The sequence below is a fragment of the Mandrillus leucophaeus genome, unplaced genomic scaffold (assembly GCF_000951045.1).
Source record: "Mandrillus leucophaeus isolate KB7577 unplaced genomic scaffold, Mleu.le_1.0 Scaffold10, whole genome shotgun sequence".
Lineage (NCBI taxonomy): Eukaryota > Metazoa > Chordata > Mammalia > Primates > Cercopithecidae > Mandrillus > Mandrillus leucophaeus.
In genome coordinates, this window is record NW_012098098.1 from 3432245 (window position 1) to 3443292 (window position 11048).

An 11048-nucleotide genomic window follows, 5' to 3' on the forward strand; every position below is an offset into this window, starting at 1 on the left:
TCTCAGGTCCAGGGCTCTGGGATAGGGAGTCAGTGCCCTGGATCCCCAAAAGTTATGTGGGTGAATCCAGGGGTGGCACCTCAGTTTTTAAGGCAGTGTAGACAGGCAAGCTGAAACCCTGTTGGATGGAGCTGCCATTGGAAGCAGCGGCCGCAGATTGTAGGGATCCACAGTGTGGTGCCTCTCCAAGGCCGCACCTACAATTCTCTTTCAAATGACTGGGGCTACAGTTAACGGACACACTACATACGAAGGCAGGACACTGAATGGAGAGGAGAACTTAGTGTGCTTATGGATTGAAGACCATGAAAATGCAATATGTGTTCACCCTGGGGCTGTCTCTTTGACTGTCTTGGTCTCTCTCCATCTCTTTCTTTCTGTCTGTCTCTCTGTCTGCATGTGTGCACTTCTCTCTCTCTCTTTTTTTTTAAGACGGAGTTTTGCTCTTGTTGCCCAGGCTGGAGTGCAGTGGCACGATCTCGGCTCACTGCAACCTCTGCCTCCCAGGTTCAAGTGATTCTCCTGCCTCAGCCTCCCGAGTAGCTGGGATTACAAGTGTCTGCCACCACGCCCAGCTAATTTTTATATTTTTAGTAGAGATAGGAGTTCACCATGTTGGCCAGGATGGTCTGGATCTCTTGACCTCGTGATCCGCCTGCCTCGGCCTCCCAAAGCATTGGGATTACAGGCGTGAGCCACCACGTCCGGCCTCTATCTCTTTTTTGTCCCTTGTCTTTTCTTTCCTCTTCCCCACTCTGCTTTCTCCCTCCCCGCAGCTGTCTGTCTCCCTGAGACTCTCTCCTGTCTCTCTGACAGTCTGTCCCACCCTCTGATACCATGCATCAAACTTCAGACCTAGGGTCCCTGCCTTCTTCAACACACTCCATCCTGGCTGCCAGCATATGAGTCCCTGGAGCCCCACAGCTGCCTACACTAATACAGGAGGCTTCATGTGGAAATGAGTGAAGTTTGGACAGCTCTTGCCTTGGCTCCGGCCAACTCCATCCAGTCCAAAAATGCACAAACCACTCACTCACAGGAGAATAATACATTACAGAAAAAAGAAATAAACTCAAGTGTCTCAGTTAACACTGGACTTTCTTTTTCTTGTTTTTTTTTTTTTTTTGTTTGTTTGTTTGCTTGCTTGTTTTTTTTTTGAGATGGAGTTTTGCTCTTGTTGCCCAGGCTGGAGTGCAATGGCGTGATCTTGGCTCACCGCAACCTCCGCCTCCCGGGTTCAAGCGATCCTCCTGCCTCAGCCTCCTGAGTAGCTGCGATTACAGGCATGAGTCACCACATCCTGCTAATGTTTGTATTTTTAGTAGAGATGGGGTTTCTCCATGGTGGCCAGGCTGGTCTTGAACTCCCGACCTCAGGTGATCCACCCAACTTGGCCTCCCAAAGCGCTGGGATTACAGGTGTGAGCCACAACTCCAGGCCAACACTGGACTTTCTTCTAGCAAAACGTGTCTCCTGCATCAATCAAGGGATGCAGTTTGCACTTGCAGCTGAAGCTCAGATATGTGGGCTTGTTGTGTTTAATGTTCAGAGGAGAAGTCAACTCAGGAAAATTCCAAAGAAAAAGCTAACATTTCTGGAGCCTCTCCCTGCCATGCACAAGCATGGGGGGTCTAATAGTGAAGATGTCTCTAGAGCATGACCCCTTGGCAGCTGGTGGCAGAATCTTCTTCTTTTTTTTTTCTTTTTTTTGAGACAGAGTTTTGCTCTTGTTGCTCAGGCTGGAGTGCAGTGGTGCGATGATCTCGGCTCACTGCAACTTCCACCTGCTGGGTCCAAGCAATTGTCCTGCCTCAGCCTCCTGAGTAGCTAGGATTACAGGTGTGTGCCACCACACCCAGGTAATTTTTTGTGTTTGTCGTAGAGATGGGGTTTCACCACGCTGGTCAGGTTGGTCTCGAACTCCTGACTTTGTGATCCACCTGATGGCAGAATCTTTGGGATTGCGTTAAGTGCGTAGATTCACAGCACCAGCTCCCACAACATGGCATAAAGGTTTAAAAAAAAAAAAAAAAAGAAAACAAAAACGAAAGCCAAGTTGAGCAAGAAACTACAAACAGTATAATCCAATTTTTTAAGTGATAAATGCACAGAGAAAGTCTCTTGGAAGGAGGAAAGCATTGATTCCTGACCACCTGCAGGAGCCTCTTGTTATCTTGGGGTCCTCCCGTCCTATCTGTAGTAGGAACTGTTTATTTTCACAGCAGGGGGTACTATTATTAGCATCTTGTTTGAAATGAGAAAACTGAGGCAGAGAGAGATTAAATTATCCGGACTCCTGTGGTTAACTCCAGAATCTATGTGATTAGCCCTGCGCTAGATCAGATGACAGGTGCTATCTTAGCAGTAGTTGTCTTCCCCGGGGGTTGGGATTCCGGATGGTGTTTTTTCCCTTTTGCTTTTTGCATATATGTACTCTCTTTTCTTTTTCTTTCTTTCTTTCTTTTTTTTTTTTTTATGGTGAGCATACAGCAACAGAATAATAAGCGAAGAAACAATAAAACAATCTAAGCACTGAGGGCAAGTGAAGCCTCCTTGGCCAGCATTACCCACAGTGCCATCACACTGGTAAAAATTACTGTGATATGAGGTCAGGAGATCGAGACCATCCCGGCCAACATAGTGAAACCTCATCTCTATTAAAAATACCAAAATTAGCCGGGTGTGGTGGTGGGCACCTGTAATCCCAGCTACTGGGGAGGCTGAGGCAGAAAAATCACTTGAACCTGGGAGGCGGAGGTTGCAGTGAGCCAAGATCATACCACTGCACTCCAGCCTGGGCGACAGAGTGAGACTCTGTCTAAAAAAAAAAATTAAAAAAAAAAATTCCATGACAGTTCGGCTCCACCCACCCATCTTTCGGGGTGTGGACAGGGGCCATGGAGCCCCCTGGCCTCCGAGGAGAGAGGCTGCCTTGATCCCTCTTTATCTGGGGCTGTTGAAACTGCACCTGGATTCTGTGTACAGCTCTTAGCTGCACATCCCTGGAGATGTCAACAAATCGGGCGTTGTTTAGAGAATTGCAGCAGGAATGATTAAGGAAAGAACAGAACGGATTTGTCAGGAGGGTTTTATGGAAGCTAAACACGAGGCTTGCAGTGATGACAACGGTCTGCAAGTAGGAGAGGGGTTGGGCACGGGAGGGAAACTGCTGCGCTCGTGAGGAGAAGACCCCAGGGCAGTTCGTGGGACAGAGCAGCAGCTTCCTGGCTGTGGAGCAAAGGAAGTGTGCTCGGAATGGGCTGGCACTGGGACTGTGGAAGAACTGTTCCCACCGGCCATCACAGGTCTGGCTGCGTTTTGCCGGGCATCACTGGGCATCACTGGACGACACTGGGCAACTCTGGGTATCACTGGGCTTTACTAGATATCACTGGGCCTCACTAGACACCACTGGGCTCTACTGGGCACCACTGGGCTCTACTGGGCATCACTGCACATCACTGGGTCTTACTAGCCATCACTGGACATCACTGGGCTTTCCTGGGCATCTGGATATCTCTGGACATCTCTGTGTATCACTGGACATCTCCATCACATGACATCACTGGGCATCACTACATATCACTGGGTTTTACTGGGCACCACTGGATGTCACTGGGTATCACTGGTGATCACTGGACATCACTGGGCTTTAGTGGGCATCTGGATATCTCTGGGCACCACTGGGCATCACTAGGGCATCACTGGACATCACCGGGCGTTACTGTATGTCACGGGGTTTTACTGGACATCTGGGTATCACTGGGTTTTTCTGGGCATCACTGGGCTTCACTGGGCATCTGGATATCTCTGGGCATCACTGAGCATCACTGGACCTTGCATAATTGACGGGTGCATCGTGGCCATGAGAAGCTGGAGACCTGCCGAGGAGGAGGAATCCTCTGGCTCAGCTTTGGCTTTTCAGTACAGCTGGGTCATGGATGCTTACAGAGAGGAGACATGCACAGGGGCAGGCTATGGCAAGGGGTGGTGATGCCCGCCTCAGCCTCCCAAAATACTAGAATTACAGGCATGAGCCACGGTGCCGGCCCATTTTGTCTCTTGAATAAATGACGGAGCATGACGGGGCCTTTCTCTGCTCAGGCTGGCCTGACGTCAGGATCATATCACCGTTTGGGGAGCAATTTCTATGATTATTTCCTTCCTTCATTTTACTGCATTTAGTCAACCTTCAACCTGTTTTTGCCCAATGGAAACTCTCCTCTGCTTTCTACTTTCTTGCTATAGCTCTTTACTAGAGAAAAATTAAGTGTTTATAAATGTCATTGCTTGTTTTCGTGTGGTGTAATTCTCTAAATTGAAAAACAAATGCAGACGCAGGCGTGCCCAGCCCTCCGGGATGATTTAGAATTGATCTATCAGTTCATTCCATCATTTTGATGGCTTTCTTTGCTTTTAAATACATTTAAGTTTTATATCCTATCTGGTGCCAAGAATAATTTTGCACATCCTTTAAAACAAAGCGGAATAGAAATCAGCATAAATGGAAAGTTCTACCAGACCCAAAGCCAGGGAAAAGGCGAAAGGAGCAATGACTCTGGGCTTCCTGGGCACCAGCATTAATCATTAATAAGCAAAACCCACTGGGCATATGCTGGACACTGGATGGAGGGAGAAAGTACACTATAAAATAAAGCAAACAAACATGTCTTTTCCTGGTGAGACACTTACAATCCAGAGTGGGAAGGAGATGCATTTAAAAATAAATCTGTTGTTATGACATGGAAGGGCTCGGTAGGGCTATCTAGTTCCAGGAGAGAACAGAGAAGGGAATTCATGACTTCAGCTCTTAATGAAATTTAACTTTGAGCTTCCTGGCAGCCCAGGGAAAAGATGAAATGGGTTGGGTTGTATAATTCTCATTGCTCAAAGCAAATGACTGGACTTTAAGAAATTGCATTAACTGGTTGGTTCACTAAATTAACCCAATACTCTGACTGCAAAAAAAAAAAAAAAAAGACTTTCTCATAGTGATTTTGAGATTTTTCCATGATAAATAAGTGAACAAAGTAAGTTGAAGGACAATGTGTAAGGTAATCCCCTCCCTGAAATCCCAAAATAAAAAGTTTTGAGCACGTGGAGAACATTTCCCAATGGCGTTCCCCAACCTGCCAACAGCTGCTCTCCCTGCAGGGCGTGGCTTCGGGGAGGAGGCCTGGACTTTTTCCTTGTATTCATCTCTACTGGTCAATTTGTTCAAACAGACATCTCTTCCTTTCCTAATTAGAAAAATAAAAATCAAACAGGGGAAATATACCTGAAAACCGTACATACCAGGGGAAGAAAGCTTCCCCCGGGACATTTCTCAGAGCGGAGGTGGATGAGGCCTTGGTGAGCCACCCTGGGAAGGGCTTCAGGCACCGCCAAATGCAAAGGGCAGGGCCCTTCCGCTGCATGAGACCCTGAAAAAGGCTGCAAAGGAGGTGGCTGTCCTTGGCTCCCCTAAGCCAGCCCTGCCCCTGAAAGTAGGCGCTGGTGACCTGAGCACAGCAGGCCCACTTTAAGACTGTTTTTTTTCTTCTTTTTTCTTTTTTATAAAAAAATCAAAAACAAACCAAGAGGTGAGTGGCAAAGACACCGATTGCTCGCTGCTGGTCTCCTCTCGCCTCTGCCTGGGAGGATCGGGTCTCCTCTCTCCATCCCGGAGCCTAGAGGCTCAGATCAGGATCCGGAGCTGCGGGTCACGCAGGGTGCCAGAGGTTTAGGTTGACAACAATTAGGGAGGCTTTCCTGCGATAAACGCCTCAATCTTCCCTGGAATCTGCACTCTCTCAGCTTTATGGCTGCCCATGCTGGAGCTTTGCAGACTGAACCATGTCAGAGGTCACTCTGGGCAGAGATGCGGAGGGATCCTTCCCTATCGGATGTCCCCAGTGGCCCCAGCAGGACGGAGCCAGGGGGACCATCTGCGACCTCACATGCAGACACGGAGGTCCAGCCGGCTGTCTGGGCTTGGTAGGGCTGCTGGCAGATTACTTCCTGGGCCTCCGTTTCCTCACCAATAAAAGGGACAATCATTTCTGTGGGGGGAGGGGGAGTTTTGGGGTGGGGCAGCCACGGTGTGAGAAAGCAAGTTAAACTCTTAAAAACATAATGTGCTAAATACAAATAGTTGAGAGCTTAAATACTGCATCAGGCAAATCTGAATTGTTAAAATCTGAAGGCTGCCATCTGGATGGCCTTAGGCTATTCATTCAACTAACAGCTGAACATCAGTTCCCTCACTTGTAAAATGGGCAGAACTAACCATCCTCGCCTCAGAGCACATACCAGGCGTTCGTGCACATTCTCCAAGCACCTATCTACAACCGTGGCTCCTGCCGCTCCATTTACTTTTCTCTTCTCCATGCATCACCATCCAGCCTCATCTTATTTATCTCTTTATAATCTTTTCCTGTCCATCCATCTCCATAATGAAAATTCCACAAGGACAGGGATTTTTGTCTGTTTTATCCTCTACTGTATCCCCAGTGCCTAGTACAGGGTCCAGCACATAGTAGATGCACAATAAATGTTTGGGAAATAAACAAAAGATTAGCTAGTTTGTTGTTACATCGTATTATAGTGTATCTACAAGGTAATTATTAAATCAACTCACAATAAATATTGTGTATTTAATGCATTTTATTTTGAAAGTTCTTTATTCTAAAGAACTTTTCTGGAGACTTTAAATGTTTGGGTGTAAAGTTCTAATCTAGAAGCAGGAAAAGGGTGAGAAAAGGGTGGTTGCTGTAGTATCTTTTAAATGGTTACATTCACATGCGCGAGAAAAATTTAAATACGACTCCCACTGGGGTCACCCTCCCTTCCACCTCCTCCTGCCCTAGGTAGAGCTGCCTTTCTCAGCAGCTGCATTCACCTCCACTCTCACCAGAGCTCTCAGGCCAAATCGTTCTGTGTTCTCAAAGCAAACTGAGCTCTGGAGGTGTGCACATTCCTAGGTTCCAGAAAATTCCACCCTACAGAAATCCCATAACTGAGGCATTGCCGCATCCAGGCTGCAGGTCTGAGCAGAAGGTCCTGCATGCAAAGCAGCTGCTGTGCAACTTTCTTCCAGTGAGGAGCAGAGTTCAGTTCTTTGGGGACCTTTGCAGATGTATCCGCACCAGGGCGCAATCCAGGGGCCATGGGGGAGGGTGGGGATGAGAGCCACCAAGAATGAGTCCAGTGAGCTTAAGTCAGAAAAGAAAGACGCAGCCAGAGCTGGATTCTGGAGAGGATTCTGATTAATTGGATCCATCCTTGCCCTCCCAATTCCAACGTTCTTTTCAAATAGAGTAAAATATCGCGGGAGAGGCCAGCCATTGAAACATGGAGTTTTGGGGACAGCCCTGTCATCGGAGCATCTGCTGCATCTGATCTCCGTGTGTGCCTACCGCTTCCCACCCCGGCATGCGAGCATCTGGTTTGACTTTCTTGCTTATCTGAGTGATTCCAATTGCAACACCATCTCGTCTGTGGTTTCACTGTTCATTATGAAATCCTGTTTTACTTTTAAAATGCAATAATGGTGGAACCAACCTAATTAGGCTCCAAAACCAAAAGCTCATAGTAAGGAGGGTTTTCCTTTTTACCCATGACAGGAGAGCTGAGATCAGATTATTACTAAATCTGATTTGCAGTAGGCTCAGAGTGAGGTATCGGCTTAAGTGTTTTCCTTGATTTCGGTGACCTTGTGCCAGAAACAAAACTTTTTAGGAAAAAATAATAGCAGAAAATAGCGCAGTTATAACTCATTGGAATGAGAGATCGGACATCTTCCACTCTCAATGTCATCTTTAAAACTGCGACAGAAATCTCAAATTATTTCCTCAAAGCCGCAAAGACTTTCATCGTGTAACACTCATGTAAGAGGCGAGGAACCAAAATCAAAATGTATGTAGCCTGCTTAACAAGCATTAATATCTTTTAACTCCCCCTAAGAGTCTGATTTCTGAATGCTGTAGAGTAAGCAAAATAAAAGACCTGCACATTCCAAGATAAGGTTGTCTTTTCAAATTGTTAGCTCAAAACCCGGCTTCGTCACTCATAGCCCCAGCTGATTCCTTTTCTCTGCTAATGACCCTCTTTCCCTAGGGTCTCTGCGTTCCTCCCTCATCTGCCCTGATTCCTCTGCTATGTCTGGCCACACCTTCACTACATGCAGGGCCACCACCTGGCCCTGTGCTTTTTGGACATTTGAGAATAGCCCCCACCCTGTTCCTCTGTTAGAGGCTCCATTTACCGGATGCTTGCTGGTAGGTCAGACCGCACGCAATTGCCATTTTTTGTCGGTGAAAAGCAGTTGGAGACTGGCAGTATTGTAGGGCTCAAACAAACATGTGCCAGGCACAGAAAGAAGAGCCTATGTGTTTCCAAAAGACGGTTTGGTACTCAGGTTATGATGTGCTTTGGTGCCTGGCTTAAAACTTACCTTGTAGGCCGGGCGTGGTGGCTCACACCTGTAATCCCAGCACTTTGAGAGGCTGAGACGCGAAGATAGTGAAGTCAGGAGATTGAGACCATCCTGACTAACACGGTGAAACCCCGTCTCTACTAAAAATAATTTAAAAAATAGCCGGGCATGGTGGCGGGCACCTGTAGTCCCAGCTACTAGGGAGGCTGAGGCAGGAGAATGGTGTGAACCCGGGAGGTGGAGGTTGCAGTGAGTCGAGATGGCACCACTGAACTCCAGCCTGGGTGACCGAGCGAGACTGTCTCAAAAAAAAAAAAAACAAAAACAACTTACCTTGTAGCCTTCAGCATGTGACCTCGATTCACTGTGCCTCAGTTTTCTCATCTGTGAAATGGAGGTAACACGGGCACGGGCGTCATAGGACGAGTGTGAAGAGTGAAAGAAGTGGTGAAGGTGGAGAACTTAGGATGTCACCCAGTGCTACAGGATATAGCAAGCCCACAACAGTTCCCAGACCAGAGGACACCTCGCCGGTGGCTTGCCCTACACTTCCCCACCCCTTCCAGCTGAGGAGCATCCTGCTCAGATACACCTTCCAGCCCCCTTCGCCACACGCAGCTGCCTCTGTCCTTCAGATTCGTGGAACTGGGGCCTGAGGACTTGCCTTCCCCTTGGCCTGACCATGTTGATCAGCCAACACCGAAACGCCTGAGTTCCTCGGTACGTTCAGAAGTGATTTAAGTCCCTGGTGTTACACAAGGATCAAAGATGAGTCCCTGAAGACAAGAAGCTAATTTGGCTGCCAAGTATAAAAATAATCTTGCATTTTTGCATGACAGACATATTTACTGAGATGATTTTTATTTTCTGCAGGAGGGTAAACCCTCACTGATTTGAGGAGGGTCTCAGCTGTCGCTTTTGTTTTAATTACTAAGCTTTATTTTTTAGAACAACTTTCTTTCTCCTTCCTCCTTTCCTTCCTTCCTTCCTTCGTTCCTTCCTTCCTTCCTTCCTTCCTTCCTTCCTTCCTTCCTTCCTTCCCTCCCTCCCTCTCTCCTTCCTCCCTTCCTTCCTCTCTCTCTTTCTTTTATCTCTCTCTCTCTTTCTCTCTCCTTCCCTCTCTTCTCTTCTCTTCTCTTCTTTCTCTTTTCTTTTCTTTTCTTTTTTTCTTTTCTTTGATGTGGGGACTCGCGATGTTCAGCTCAGACTGTTCTGGAGTTCCTGTCAACCCTCTCTTGACTTGAGTTTCATCTTTTTTGGGGTGGTGGGGGGCAAGGTTGTCTTTTCCCCCTTAGCCCAATTTATCTCCAGTGTTTTCATTTTCAAGGGCTATATATTTTGGTGGCTTCAACACTTGGGCTCTAATTGCACAATAAAACAAAAGAATCCCTCCCAAGAGACCAGGCTTGTCCCAGAAGTTCCCCTGGAGTAAAGCTTTGGAGGGCACACAATGACCTTCTCCACAAACAAACAAATAAATCAGACCTCCTTCCGGTTCTCCTTCCTACAACGGTGCGTAAACAGTGCCAGCTTCCCTGGCCAGGGCGTTGGAGGCTCCCACAGTTTCTACCAGTCTTAGCGGGAGGTTTGCCTGGACTGTCTGGCAAACATCTCAGCCCATCCCGCAACTATTTTCTCAGTGCCTGTAAGTGCCCCACACTCCACGAAAACACTTCTGGTGTGCCTGGTACCCCCAGCCCCAGCATCCTAAAGGAGAATATGTCTATTGATTTCTGATCTCTGTAACCTTAATTCACCCCTCACCCTCCACTGCTTTGGATGGTGACAGGCAAGAAGGGGGTTGAGGCTTTCAAATACACATATCTATGTTTAAAGCATTTTGTTTTATGAACCAGGACGTTGCATTCATCCAATGGCAACTGTGCTGGATCCCCTAAAGACTCCATATTCAGAAGCAGGATCTGCCAAACTAGACAGAGCCCAGCTCTGCCGGCGCCTTCTGTCTCCTGGCGGCTGAGAGGCTGAAATGTCAGGCGCTCCCTGCTCTGCTCTCAGCCATTCTTCCTGAGTGACCAGGCCTGAGAAGCCCTCCCCTCAGGGACAGCCACCTCTCCCCTCCCCACTCCCCAGCTGAGCTCTCCTTTGTAAGCAGTGACCAGGTAGGAAAGGGGAGGGAAGGCCATGGAGTTTTAAAAACAGGTGCCCTAAAGCAAGAAGGACCAAGCCTTGTCCTGGGGATGTTTTGCACCGTCATTCAAAGAGAATGAGAGCTCCTGTGAGTCCAGGCGCTGGGGGTCATGGCCTGCCTTTGACCCTGACATCCATGCTGGGACCTGAGTTCTGCATTCATCCCCATTTCACAGAGGGGGAAACTGAGACCGAGAAAGCTGGGAGACCTGCCCACTACCTGCTACTGAGAGTCTGACCCCAGAGCCATGAGCCCCTCAGTGCTATGCACGGGGACCCCTCTGGGCATGTGGATCCAATTGCGGAGTGAGGGATTCTGCCAGTGACCCACCATCCCGGAGGAGGGCTTGAGAGTAAGACCATGTCTGGTTTATTAGAAGGACTGTCTACCAAGCCTCTGAGTTCCTGGCTTTAAGTGGGAAATTGCAATTGCATTTAGAGCACCCCTCTCTGCCAGGTTGACAAGGAATGCCCCCTAGCCTTG